Consider the following 9,212-nt stretch of genomic DNA (forward strand, 5'->3'; position numbering starts at 1 on the left):
GGCCTTTTGCAACCTCGCATACTGCCTATAGTGTAGTTCGTTTGGCTGGGACGGGCATTTCTGGGCTTAGGCGACTGTCAATCTGTCTAGCTCTAACCAATCATTCCTCCCACCTCAGAATTCAAAGAGAATCCCGCCTCTTTGCTGAGAGTTCTTTTTCTTTCTCTTAACACTATTGAAGTCACTTGTGTGTTTGTTTTTGCCGTGGATCTGTTGAGAACTGTAAGTAATGAAATTTTTTTAAAAAATTCTTTCTGCTACAAATAGGTCAGTTATTGAACCCTTAAGCACCAGTTAATGAGAAAGGAGAAACTTGAAGTGACACTCCTCTTCCATGGCTGAGCGAGCATGCCCAGGGGGCCTCCAAACCTGGACTACAGCACCCATGTCCCATAGACAGGCAAGGCCAGTGGAGGATTTTGGGAGTTGTCAGAAGGCTGTTTCTCCCACTCTATCCTTTTGGGTATCCTCTCCCTGAAAGACCATTTTGGATTTCTGCAGACCTTTGTAACTTAGGATCATACAAAGAAGCTTTCTGATCCAGAATCAGAGGCCACGGCCCTCTTTGGCCCATGGTTCCCAACCTGGGGCTCTCCAGATGTTCTCGGACTCAAACTCTGCTGGCGGCTTCTGGGAGTTGGAGTCCAAGAACATCTGGGGACCCAAGGTTGGGAACCACTGCTCCAGCCCAATGTGGTCGGCTTTGAGCCTGTGGGGGTTTCCAGGCAGGGTAGGAAAGGTATTCCCCGGAGGTTCCCCCATCCTGACCTGACTCCGCTTAGTGCTTAAAATCCAGCAAGCTCTGTACAGTTCAGATGGTGCCATTTTGGCGACCTAAACAACAAACACTCCTCTCCGAACACAGAAAACAGCAGAAATTATGCATTTATTTTTTAAATGGCTTCAAGGGGAACAGCAAAAGCTTCGGTGAAGTTTTTTCTCCTCCTCTTCGGCATGCTGGGGAGATGGCCTTCAGGCGGAGCGAGGATGCAGGAACCAGCGGCAGGAGAAGCTGGCGATCATCAGACTTCCCCATTACACCTGTGAAAGACTGTGGAGGATGGCAACAAACCAGAACATTACAACAGTGCTCACATTTTTCCTTAACAAGGTATGATCTTCAAGCACCCCTTCTTATATAGGGAGCGTTGCTTGACACACAGCATGCTACGTAACACTCTTCAGCTTTTCCCCATCCTAACTGAGCCCATGACTGCCTTTTTAAAGTTAAGATAGTTTTCAATGCTTCCTTGCCTTTAATTATTCAATTATAGTTTAATTTGCATATAGTTTAATTGGTTTTTAATGTTTAACTTATTATGTTTTTAAGTCTATTCTTTTTAATATTGTGAGCTTCATTGGGTTCCCTTTATAGGGGAGCCTATAAATAAAACAAATCATCATCATCATCATCATCTAATCCTCCCTTTATTTCACCAAAGTTACAAATTAAAAGTAACTCATTCCCATTACTCATCGTAAAGTTCAACCTGCCAAGTTTTTCCCTCCCTCATTTTACATTTTAAAGTCCCCTGTTGCAATACTGATTGAGTTGGTCACAGAACTTGGAAGTAACTAGTTATAAATACCATAATTACCTGCAATGAGTTACTTTTGGGGGTAGACAAATAACATTACTTAGCAGTTACTATGTTAATTTAAAGATGTAATGACCAACACTTGTTGATTGCTTTGTGAAATATAGTTAATAGTGATTAACTATAATAAGGGGAAGAAAAAGAATGTATTATTATTATGTTAACCATGGGAAGATTGATATTTGCAAGGAATTGGAGGAATAATCATCGGGTTAATATGGAGGGAAGGATATAAAGAAATGTGGAATTTGGCTATTAATGATAAACTAACATGTGAAATAAAGATTAGAAAAATTTGATTGAATACAAAGAATTTTAAAGATACATGGAGCTAATTTTAAGTACATGATGCTTCAGAAAGCGAAAGGTCGGACAAGAATCATTATATTTCTAGAGAGAAACAGAGCTGGTATAAAATATAAAGTAAAAGAAATAAGTGAATTAGTCCCCAGGGTGGTGGGGAAAATGGGACAGGAAACATATGGTATATCTTGCATTTCTTTTTTTTTTTAAATTGATACGTTAGTTGAATTTTCTTGTTGATTTTTTATTGTGTATTATTAAAATAAATAAATAAGCTAGCTTATGTTGTGAGAATGGCTGATGGTCGGATTCCCAAAGACCTCCTTTATGGAGAATTAATGCAGGGAAATCGCCCCAGAGGGAGACCACAGCTGCGATACAAGGAGATCTGAAAGCGGGATCTGAAGGCCTTCGGAATGGACCTCAACAGATGGGAAGCCCTGACCTCTGAGCGTTCAGCCTGGAGGCAGGCAGTGCATCACGGCCTCTTCCAATCTGAAGAGACCCTTGCCCAGCAGGCCGAGGCCAAGAGGCAGTCCCGAAAGCAGCAAAATCAGGGAGCTGGATGGGACAGACTGTGTTTGTCTTCAATGTGGAAGAGATGGTCACTCCCGAATTGGCCTCCTGAGCCACACTGGATGCTGTTCCAAGACCTCCATTCAGAGCACGTTACCATAGCCTCTGGAGACTGAAGGATCCCTACAAAGCAATGTGGCATTTCACATCTCCTAGGGCCATGCAAAGCATTCTCTCTATACATGTTGAATCTGGTGCACCTTTCAACCACTTCTTCCCGAACTGAACGAAGGCCAACCAACTGAATGACGGCATTCACACACTCCTTGATAGTATTAAGGTCAAAACAGAGGTGAGAAACATAATTCAAATATGGAATCCATACCTCTTTGAAATCATTATATTTTCTCACTCCCCTTCTTATTTTTATTTCACATGTAATTAGTGCATGGAAATCGCCCCAGAGGGAGACTACAGCTGCGATACAAGGAGATCTGCAAGCGAGGTCTGACGGCCTTAGGAATGGACCTCAACCAATGGGAAACCTTGACCTCTGAGCGTTCAGCCTGGAGGCAGGCGTTGCATCACGGCCTCTCCCAATTTGAATAAGAGACCCTTGTCCAGACAAAACCAGCACTTTTAATTGTGCCCGCAAAAGGAGTGGCAATTATAGTGGTGCTGCTGTAATAAAAAAAATGCTAAACTGGAATTAGAAACGGCTCAATCAGAGATGCTGAACTGGACCCAGTGACCAAAAAAAACACACAAAAAAGTTCAGCACAATATTTTATGGTAGAGCGTGGAACAGAGCAATAACCATTAAGACTAAGAAGAATTAAAAAGCCACATAGGAAACTTCGTAGCAAGACTAAGGAGATGATGTCGATACTGAGGATGATTTAGGAGAGCACCCTCATATTTGTGGCGATTTTCGTACACGGAAGAGGACAAACCCCACCCGGACTGGGCATTAAAGCAACCACAAAATGGAAACAAAAATAGGGAGAGATGATGGAAGTTTTCGAGAAAGTAAAATGAGAGGTCTAAAAGAAAAGGCAAGAAAAATTTTTTAAGTCTGGAATCATCATCATCATCATCATCATCATCGTCATCGTCATCATCATCATCTCCCCAATCCTATTCTGCACTGGAACTAGATCTTAGGAGGACCGTCGATGTGCTATAAGGCTTGAGACCTGCCTGCCCTGTTTGCTCACTTGCTCCCAGAAGGAGCTCTCTCTGGGAGACCCTCTGAATGTCTGACGGGTAAAAAGACCTGGCCTGTAATGTCACCGTGTTCTTTGGATGTGATTCATGCAATGTTCGCTCCTGACAGCTTCGTTTTGCATTTTCTCAAAGGGAGTTCTGGCAGGTTGGCCTCGTGGCACAGTGGTTAAACTGCAGTACTGCACTCAAGAGTCTGCTCACGACCCAAGGTTCAATATCAGGCAGCCGGCTCGAGGTTCGCTCAGCCTTTCATCTTTCCACTGTCTACCCTTTGTCAGCTGCCCAGAGTGGTCGGAAGACCAGATGGGTGTGGTATAAATCAAATCAATCAATAAATAAATAACTTGTAAATTGCCCAGAGAGTGCTATCAGCACTATGGGGCAGTATATAAGCAGCACGCTTTGCTTCTGGCCAGTTGCCACACTGTAGGGGCGGATTCTGGGTACGGTACCTCAAAAAGCAACTTTCCAAAAATTACCTTACGCAGCACCTCTTGATGAAGCCACATCTTCCACGCTGAATATAGGGGAACTGACAGTGACGTATACGGCAGAAACCTTTATCCAAATAGCAGTCTCTTCTGCTCCTTGGTTTGGCGGCAAAACCTACACACAGACACACACGTGCGTGATCAACAAACTAATTAAGAGTACGAAAGGCAAGGGCACTTTTTGTGGAATTGTAGGCTGAAATTCTGTGGCATAATCAGGCCAGAGGAGGGATAACTCACAGTGGCAGATTGCCACTATTTACGGAGTCCCCACTTGGATTCATCATTGTGTTTCATTTGGCGGGCTCAGGGTGCAACTGGTAATCCAAGCGGGGACTCGTGAATTGGCAACAACTAATTGGCTTCACATTAGTATCATTTTCCTCCCAGTGGCATAAAATGTGCATTGTGATTTTGGCTGTAGAATCTGAAGCAGAATTTAAGGAAAACGGTTGATTTTCTAGATTTCTCCCAATTAGAGTAGACCCACTCAGGCCCTGGTCACACAAGGGAAATTTTCTCTAGTCCTATCCATGCTTCCCATGCCTCTGTTGTACAGATTCTCTGTTATGTGGTATATATAATGGGGTGAACATCCCACCAAATTTTAGAGGTTACAATTTATTTCCTCCTGTTTGAATCATTATGTCTGACTATCCAATGGTTCCGGTTTATTTTCTCTCTTGCTTCAAGGGGTAATTGAGACCCTTGATATTTATCCCTTGCTATTTAACAGGCAGCGAAAATGGCCGCGCTATGGAGGATCTTTGCTGAACGGTGAGTTTTAAGCCCATAGGAACACATTAATCAGGTTTTAATACGTTTCTATGGCCTTTTTTATTTCGCATTGCGACGTTTTCGTTCTGCAGCGATTTTTGTGGAATGATTTAACGTCGCAATGCGAGGCACATGTATCTATCTATCTATCTATCTATCTATCTATCTATCTATCTATCTATCTATCTATCTATCTATCTATCTATCTATCTATCTATCTATCTATCTATCTATCTATCTATCTATCTATCTATCTATCTATCTATCTATCTATCTATCTATCCACACACACACACACACACACACACACATTGTATATTGATCTATGTTGAAATGCTGGTGCTGCAGCGACGGCTCATATCTCTCTGTGACAGACTTTTACCCATGTATCGAGGTACCTGCCATGAAAAATTTAAAAAATTAATATGTCCATTGCAATAACGGTGGACAACTTCCTGGCTTCAACCCTGAAAAGAAGAAGGAAAGGCATGCAGATGGGCAACGATTTGGTACTTCTGCACTGATACGTGGTGGCGCTGCGGGTTAAACCACAGAAGCCTCTGTGCTGCAAGGTCAGAAGACCAGCCGTCGTAAGATCGAATCCACGTGATGGAGTGAGCTCCTGTTGCTTGTCCCAGCTCCCGCCAACCTAGCGGTTCGAAAGCATGCAAATGCGAGTAGATAAATAGGGACCACCTCGGTGGGAAGGTAAATGGCGTTCTGTGTCTAAGTCGCACTGGCCATGTGACCACGGAAGATTGTCTTCGGACAAAACGCTGGCTCTATGGCTTGGAAATGGGGATGAGCACCGCCCCCTAGAGTCGGACCCGACTGGACAAAAATTGTCAAGGGGAACCCACTGATACAACAGAAGTACAAAATAAAACAAGTCTTCCAGAGTGTAAAAACTCACAGCTGATCGGGAAAATGTTTCAATTTTGACTGTGGGTTGTGTGACCGGGGGGGGGGAAGTAATGATCAAACTGGGGGATAACTAGGGAACATTTCCCTCATGGGATCAAGGTCTGAGTTACTTTTTGGGGGATGTACACAAGGGTGGACACCTCCCAGCCCTCTCCATTTCTCAGTTTGCAGGGCAGGGAATACTCGCATATAACCTTTCTCTGTCTTTCAGCAGGAGGGTGAGAAACCATGTTCTAGTTCTTCTTTTTTCATGGGGGGCTTGGATCCATGCCTTAGTGTCGCACGGGGGGTAGGAAGACAGCTCAAGAGCACACCCAGGAAGGCAACCACAACTCCATTCCTGAGCAGCCCTTTGCCAAAAGGGGGCCCTCCAGACTACAAGACCCAACATCCCCCAAAGCTAAGACACCAGCAAGAGGAATGTTGATGGACTTCAAGAGGAGAGAAGGAACCTGTGGCCTCCGATGGTTTGTCAACTACAGTTTCCATTCTTCCTTTCTAGGAATATGTTGACTAGGAATGATGGGAACTGCAGCCTGAAAACACTGGAGCCATTTTATGCCCCCCCCCCCATAGATAGTGCTAGAATGATGCCATGGCTGTGCCACAAACTATTTTCCTTGCTCACTGGACAATGGTTGTCCAGTATATTCATTTTTCTCTGCTCTAGTCTAAGCCAAGCTCCAAAGCTAGTGGCGCACAGTTCCATAAGTTCCATACACATGGTGTGAAGAAGGACCCACTTTTCTCTTTCCTCAATCAGCTTGCAAAAACATTATTTATTTATTTAGTTATTTTATTTATATCCCGCCTATCTGGTCGGTTAAGACCACTCTAGGCGGCTGACAACATAAATCTTTTCCCTAGATGATCCTGACATACCAGTATAATCAGAGGTAGAGGTGATGAGTGATTAGAGTCAGGCGGTATGCACCACCCTGAAAATGTGGAGGAAGACAATAAGGCACACCCTCTGCTCAGACCGTAAGCTGTCCCCATAGAAGGGGATACTTCCAGCCCCCTTAAGAACCCAAGAACATCTCCACTGGACCAGTCAGGAAATCTACATCCATCACAATAACGCACCATTGGTAGCTGTTTCCCCCCCCCCCCCCGATATAATCTCCTTTGAATATCTGAACCCCAACTAAGAGGTGATTCAGGGCAAAAACAGACATTATAGCTAGTCTTTCATTAGAAAGAAGAATCCATCGGTGCTGATTGTGGGTGAGTGTCATAGCAAGAACTTCCCTCTCCCAGAGTTTGCAAATCAACTTGCTTCGGGTTGCCATTGGACTTCAGGATTCTAGCATGAAATCCCTTCAAAGTCTTTGCCCAAAAATAAATGGCATTTTCACCAACACTCTTGGGCTTTCAGCTTTAAGGACAGGTTATTCATAACATCTGTTTCTGCCCTGTCTTCCTCTGTAACTCCCACCCACCTACCCAGAAGGCAAACTATCCTATCCTTTCTTGATCTTCTTCTCCTTACCTGAAGAAGCCAAGAGCAGGCAAGACAGAACAGCCAAGAAAAGGTAAGCGACCTTCATGGTTTCACAAGGAGTCCAGCGTCACCACCTGTTGATGTTGGTCTCGAAAATGTTGGCAGGTGAGGGCTGGTTTCCTGTATTTATAGGTCTCCGCTTGGGAAGTTGTGACAGAAGGAGACCGTTGAAGAAAACTTTGTGGAGAGGAAGCCAAGATATTCGTTGGAGGCATCTTCGTGGTGTTTGTTGGTCAATCCAACGGTTTCCGTGCAAGCCGCACACCGAGTTATGGGGAAACATGTTAATTCTTCTGTTTAGGAATGTGGCTGTCTTGAAAATATATTGGGTTTTTTTTTTTTGGAAGCACATTTTTTAAAAACTGCTCTTCTAATGAGAACATGCATTAGATTGTGATTTTTTTATCAGTGAATTTGAAATAAAAACTCTTCTCTAATATGTATCTATAAAGAAACGTAGAATGTTAGAAGAGAGGCTTAGAGTACACAGCAGCCTGGAATTTTAAGTAGGGGAATCCTTGATTTGAAGGGTTGATCAAGCCAAGTTTGTTTTAAGTATCAAAAGCATGCAGAAGGATGATCAGGAGCTCTGAATGGCGCACGGATCACCCGGACAGGAACTACATGCTTCGGTTAAAGGTCCAGAGAGCCAGTTGTGGGAGGCGTCGTATTGCAGAGTTTTTAATGCCTCATAAAATTCCTTTGCTATACAGGAGAACTATAGAGATTCCTAGAGGAGAATAGTTTCAAGTTCCCCAGAGAGTTCACCCCTTTGTCATGAGCTGGGACCTAAGGGCCCAATAACCCACTCTGAGACATTACCCTGTTTCCACGAAAATAAGACCTTATCTGAAAATAAGCCCTAGTAGGATTTTTCAGGATTCTTGTCATATAAGCCCTACCCAAAAATAAGCCCCAGATAAGTGAAACCCCGTCCTCCACCCTTGTGCAGCAATCAGAATATGGCATGACTGTATTTGAATAAATGTATTTAGTTGTACATGAAAAAAATGAATAAAACATCCCCTGAAAATAAGCCCAAATGCATTTTTGGAGCAAAAATTAATATAAGACTCTGTTTTATTTTGGATGAAACACGGTAGTAGTAGAAAGAATTAAAACGTTTCATTACTTACAGTTGTGAACAGATCAACAGCAAACAAACTCTGCTTCCAACAAACAAAAGAGAGTGAAAGGAAAATATTCAGCAGAAAGGCCAGGCTCTGTTTGAATCCTGTTATAAATTACTTTATAGAACATTATTCAAATCGGAGTTTTCCTTTGTCTTCTTTTTTGGTGAGGTATAAGCGGTCAGCCTCAAGGAGAAGGCAGAATTTGCTCCCAGGGAGCCCGCTCCAACTGCAGCTGATAGCATGGTTACATGCAGAAAATAAACCCTGTATTTGAATTCGATTTAACCTGTTTAAGATCAATTTTTATAAAAGGTAACCATGCAACACACATGGAAGCACAGTTTTATGTCTTGCCCAGGAAGTATGTTTTTTGATTGGAAAACAAGGTATTCTACAGCAAGGGGATAATTTATTTCAGATCGCTTGTGAAATTTATTTTTCAATTGTTTTTGCATGTGTGAGTGCTTCTGTTGGTGTCCATTCTGTCTATGGGGTTTGTCAGTCACTGGTGTGCCTTTTGTGCTCCACCTTCTTCTCTGCCCCCTGTGAGGGTGTGTGTCTCCCTCCTTTGCAAATCTAGAGGCTCCCATCTATGCCTCTGGTCAGTTTTTGCCTCCCCTTGTGTGTGCATGCGCATGCGCACATGCACACCTGTCTGCCTGCATAGGTGTCAGGAAATAAAAGAAACCTCTGTTTTAATTTTTATTTCCCTATGTGCCTTTCTGTACAATTTTTATGT

At 43.2% G+C, this 9,212-nt stretch overlaps 1 long non-coding RNA gene across 1 annotated transcript; it reads right to left on the reverse strand.

Moving 5' to 3' along the window:
* Window positions 1-875: 875 nt before the first annotated feature.
* On the reverse strand, window positions 876-7,486 carry LOC140703255 (uncharacterized). Its single transcript, XR_012082682.2, has 3 exons — window positions 7,329-7,486; window positions 4,124-4,250; window positions 876-1,051 (listed from the first exon to the last, which is right to left on the reverse strand). It is a non-coding gene; the product is annotated as an uncharacterized LOC140703255 (long non-coding RNA).
* Window positions 7,487-9,212: the final 1,726 nt, after the last annotated feature.

The sequence above is a fragment of the Pogona vitticeps genome, chromosome 1 (genome assembly GCF_051106095.1).
Source record: "Pogona vitticeps strain Pit_001003342236 chromosome 1, PviZW2.1, whole genome shotgun sequence".
Lineage (NCBI taxonomy): Eukaryota > Metazoa > Chordata > Lepidosauria > Squamata > Agamidae > Pogona > Pogona vitticeps.